Source organism: Danio rerio, chromosome 5 (assembly GCF_052040795.2).
Source record: "Danio rerio strain M-AB ecotype USA chromosome 5, GRCz13ab, whole genome shotgun sequence".
In the NCBI taxonomy this organism is placed as follows: Eukaryota; Metazoa; Chordata; class Actinopteri; order Cypriniformes; family Danionidae; genus Danio; species Danio rerio.
The window spans coordinates 75,830,001-75,835,797 of NC_141025.1; positions in this window are offsets into that span (position 1 = coordinate 75,830,001).

Here is a 5,797-nt window from a genome sequence, read left to right on the forward strand (position 1 = left end):
TTGTCTATGCAGTTTTAATGCAGCAAACTCGCCTCATATACTTTTCCTTAGTGGCTTTTTAAACATCTGCATACACAGACACGCATGTCTGCGCAAAACGTAGAGACGCCGGCTTTACACCCAAACCAGACCCATTCTAATTAGGGACGATAGAATGGAGACGACACATGAAAATGCTCTGTTGCCATGGTGACCAGACAGGATGGAGAGGTGTAGAGAGGGGAATTTTCTGTACATATATATGTGTGTGTGTGTGCGTGTGTGTGTGTGTGTGCGTGACAAACACACACATATATACATACATACACATACACATCCTGTTTTCAGCCTACTCTGGCGACAGGTATCAGTATGGTATACCTGATGGCATACGGAAAGAGACGTCTGTGTGGGTTTCAGTCTCCCTGCAGGATTACCCAGAACACACTGCTGCTCTGTTAGACTGACCCCATTCTGACTACAAACACCTCAAGAGGAGAAAGAACGACCTGAAACCTGAGAAATATTAATACTTCAACCAGTTTGACTTTAACTGTGTAAGAAAACGAGAACAGAGTGGCTCAATAATGTATTTTAACATTAAAACAAATGACATTTCACCTATACAAGGGATTGTTCGCTCAAAAATGAAAGCTCTGTCATCGTTTACTTATTATTTAGTGTTTTTAAACCTTTGAGTTTGAACACAAGAGAAGATATTTAATAGAAAGCTGTAACCATTAACTTAAGCCTGGTTTATACTTCTGCGTCAAGTGACTGGCGTGACCCACGGCGTATGCAATGCGTGTAGCTGTGCATTCATACTTCTGCGTGCAGTTTCTGTTGGTCTGCATTAACACTTCCGAAACGCTAGTTGGCAGTGAGGTGTAAATGTTCCTGTGTGTCGAGTTTCTTCGCTGCTTTTTCTGAACACTTCCTGGATGTACAAGTGGCTCAAACTCGCTCATTTTGAGGCAGGAACCGGCGGACGTGCAACAACTTTAACTATGAGGTAAACACAAAACAAAACTTTCCATTTGGAGCTCCTTCACAGGACTCCACACTTGTAAACAAACGCTCCATCGGGGTCGCGCCATTCGCGCGGCTCTCGGTCCCGCCCAGACTCGTCAGCGCTACCAAGCCGACCAATCACAGAGCTTGCGCTTCGCGTTGTTGCGACATGTAGTTAAATTTTTTGAGAGGTGCACGTCAGCGACGCCGACGGCCACTGCGAAGGGCTATGCGTCAGCGCCGTAGCATACGCCGGCGTTTGACGCACAAGTATAAATCAACCTTTAAGTGTTACCAGGAACTCTCCACGTTTTCCTTTACAGTTAAGCAGTAGCTGTGCATTTATACTTCTGCGTGCAGTTTCTGACTTCTGAGCGCAGTTTCTGTTGCTCTGCAATAACACTTCCGAAACGCTAGTTGGCAGTGAGGTGTAAATGTTCCAATGTGTCGAGTTTCTTTGCTGGTGTATTGTTTTTTCTGAACGCTTCCTTAATGTACAAGTGGTTCAAACTCGCTCATTTTGAGGCAGGAACTGGCGGAAGTGCAACAACTTTAACCATGAGGTAAACACAAAACAACAGTCTCCATCCGGAGCTCCTTGTAAAACAGTCGACCAGGCCCATACAGAGACTGTCAAAAGGGCATGTGCAGGATAAAATTTTTGAAGAGCAGGCAGGGGGGGTGGGGGTGGTTGTTGTTGTCGCGCGCGCATTAAACAGCGGTGTTGTCGCGCACGTTCTGATTAAGCGTTGTTGTCGCGCGCGTACTATAAAGCAGGATGGTGGGGGGGGTGAGCGCGCATACTCGAGCGGTGTTGTCACGCGCCTACTGAAGGGCCGGGGGGGGGTGGTCTCGGGGGCACTTTTGTACATTTTGGAAGGGCACTTTCCATCCAAGACTAAAAAGGGCATGTGCACTGCACAGGTTGCGCCCTATGTGTGCACTTGCCTGCAGTCGACACTTGTAAACACACACTTCAAGGGACTCGATCCTGCCCACACTTGCAGCGCTTCCAAGCCGACCAATCACAGAGCTTGCGATATGCGTGCGCTTAACACAGAAGTATAAATCAGCCTTTACGTTCTCAGATACAAAGTACAGTACGATACGTTTTGGTACACTTGTATGGCCGTTTCCATGGTCAAAAGGTACCTAAAAGTTAACCGCACCGTACCATTTTTGGGTACCTTTTGCAAAGGGCACCCAGCACAACAGAAAGGTACCAAAAAGTGGAGATGGGCGTGCAACTGAGATAGATACATCACTCACGCGTGCAACAAGCAAGAAGACTTACACTCTTTATATTTTATTTTTACTTTAATCTTTACTTTCTGTATTTATTGTTTAACTTTTCGTATTTTATTTACACAGTTTATTTTTCTATTTTAATCATTTTTTAATGAATATTGTGCTGGATAGGCGACGAGGTGGCGCAGTAGGTAGTGCTGTCGCCTCACAGCAGGAAGGTCGCTGGTTTGAGCCTCGGTTGGGTCAGTTGGCGTTTCTGTGTGGAGTTTGCATGTTCTCCCTGCGTTCGCGTGGGTTTCCTCCGGGTGCTTCGGTTTCCCCCACAGTCTAAAGACATGCGGTACAGGTGAATTGAGTAGGCTAAATTGTCAGTAGTGTATGCGTGTGAATGAGTGTGTATGGATATTTCCCAGTGATGGGTTGCAGTTGGAACGGCATATCCGCTGCTAAAACATATGCTGGATAAGTTGGCGGTTCATTCTGCTGTGGCGACTGCAGATTAATAAAGGGACTAAGCCAAAAAGAAAATGAATGAATGTGTCAGATATTAATTTTTTATTCTATTTTTTCTTCTTTACCGCTTCATTCCCCTGGCTTCCTCTATGTTACTTCTATAGTTCTCAATGTTTCATTATACTGTAATAATTACTGACCTTTTACGATTAAAAAAAAAAAGCAGAGACATAACATTGTGATAACAGATGCATCTAATAAGGAGAAATGGTCGACCCGAGCTCAAACATACCTGGTCGCCAACTTGATGAACATCCACAAAGCCAAGAAGAACAAAATCTGGCGTGTCTTGTTGTTTCACAAGTTTTACGTGGGCTCACTTTTTCTAGAGAGCTCGCCGCATGTCTATTTCTTGAAATATCGAACTTCTTGAGCTGATGATAATAACGTGTGCGTGAATATTGAAGTGCTTTTGGCATCCTATCCTTTCAGAAACGTACAAACGTGAAGGTGAAACAAAAGGAAAAAGTCGGAAAACCAAAGGATCAAATGATTCTTTCAGCAACCTAAACCATGAACAAATGGCCATGTTTAACTATTATCATCACCTTTTGGACTATTAAGAACTCGGAATGACAGAATTACTAACAGAGGCTCCATGTGGTTGTGAATAATAAAGACACAGATGAGAGGTTTGCTCTGACTGTGGGCTTTATGTTGCATGTTGTTTTTGAACCCAAATAAGTACTAAATGTCTGCTGTGTGTAGTTTTCTGTAATTGGTAACATATTGAAGAAAGTAAGGGTCTGTATATATTGCATTTACTTAATTATTGTATATAATTTCAGATGTTACAGTAAGCTTTTTCGCATCATTGATCTGCATCAAATCCTGTTCATAGAAAGGTTAGTAATGAACATTTATACACAAGTGTTTATGTATATAAGGCATCTGTTTTGTGAGAAGTGCTTATCATATGATATGTGAACAACCTGTACTGCTTTACTTACGAGAATGACGTTGACTGAAACTTTCAACCCTAACCATTGGTACCCTTTTGGCAATGGAAACGCAAGGATAAAGGTGACCTGTACCTCAAAGGTGTCTTTTAGTACCCAAAAATACCCAAACAAAAACCTTTGAGGTACCATTATGAACATTTTAAGTACAAATGTGGACCTTTGGAAAAGCTACCGCCCCAGTGACAGCTCCTGTACCTTTATTTCTGAGAGTGTATTTGGTTTTTCTTACTGTGGAAGTCAATGGTAACAGGTTTTCAGCTTTCTTCAGCATGTCTTCTTTTGTGTTTAACAGAATTAAGAAACCCATAAGGTTTTTTGAGGATAATTAATTAGTAAGTATTCAATTTTGGGTGAACTATCCCTTTAAGAATTATTAAATAGTCAAATCAAGAACCAATGCGACTGGTTCTTTATGAAAAGTAAATGTTCTTAAACGGCAAAGTATACCACAGAACAAGCTTATTTTTACAAGTCTAATTGTTATAGCATCTAGAGAAAGGGCAGAGGAGCAGTTCCTTCACACACACACACACACACACACACACACACACACACACACACACACACACACGTTTACCCGCGTCCACCTCCAGCTGTTCACACTGCATGACCTATTTCCTGTTTCAAACAATGGGCAGACGACCCAATCTCAAAGCTCTGGAAACTCTGTTTGTGAGAGTGTGTGTGTGGGAAGGTTCCCTTCACCTCTAAGACCATTAGGAATTACTAAAATGTACAGTAGATTGGCGACGACCCTCATTTTTTCCCAATACAACAAGTTTGGCAGTTGTGATCAAATAATGACATCAGTTATCATTAACATGTACACACTACAAATTTATGGGTGGTTTTAACTCAAACAGTTGGGTTTAAACATGTCATTAAATTGAATTGAAATAAATTTACCCAATAATGGGTTTGTTTGTATTTTATCCAATTTTGTGTTTAAAGTAACTATACATATATATATATATATATATATATATATATATATATATATATATATATATATATATATATATATAGTTACTTTAAGCACAAAATTGGATAAAATACAAACAAACCTATTATTGGGTAAATTTATTTCAATTTTGTGTTTATAGTAACTATATATATATATATATATATATATATATATATATATATATATATATATATATATATATATATACATACACTGTATAAAAAGGCACATAACCATTTAAAAAGTCAGATGTTAATGTGACTGAACTTTTCTTCTTTTAGGTAAGTTCAGATTATCACATTCGTTTCTGTTATGGTTAATAGCAGAATAATTAAAGAGATTTTTTTTGAGAAATTGTTATAACTTTTCTTGAAAGTCAAGTTTACATACAATAAGATTATTCTGCCTCTGAAAAAGCTCAGATGATGGTGTCGAGGTTTTAGAAGTTTCTGATTGGCTAATTGACAACATTTGAGTTAATTGGAGGCACAACTGTAGAATAGTATTGATGGAAAACCTTAAACACACTGCTTCCTTGTGTGACAACATGGGAAAATCAACAAGCCAGAATCAACAACAAAGCCAGATTACAATTGGCTAAATTACACTGGGAAAAAGAATAATTATTGGAGACATGTCCTGTGGTCTGATGGAACTAAGATTGAACTGTTTGGCCATAATGACTAGTGTTACACTTGGAGGACAAAGGGGAAAGCTTACAAGTCTGGGAACACCACCCCAACTGTGCAGTATGGGGGCAGCAGCATCATGTTGTGGGGCTGTTTTGCTGCAGGAGGGACTGGTCCACTTCACAGCATAGATGGCCTCATGAAGAAAGAACATTATGTAGAAATACTGAAGCAACATCTCAAGACATCAGCCAGGAAATTAAAACTTGGCCACAAATGGGTCTTCCAAACAGACCATGACCCTAAGCATACTGCCAAATTAGTTCAAATGTGCTTTAAGGACCACAGAGTGAATCTTTTGGAGTGGTCATCACAAAGCCCTGATCTCAATCCTATAGAAAATTTGTGGGCAGAGTTGAAAAAGCTTGTGCAAGCAAGACAGCCTACAAATCTGACTCAGTTACACCAATTCTGTCAGGAGGAATGGGCCA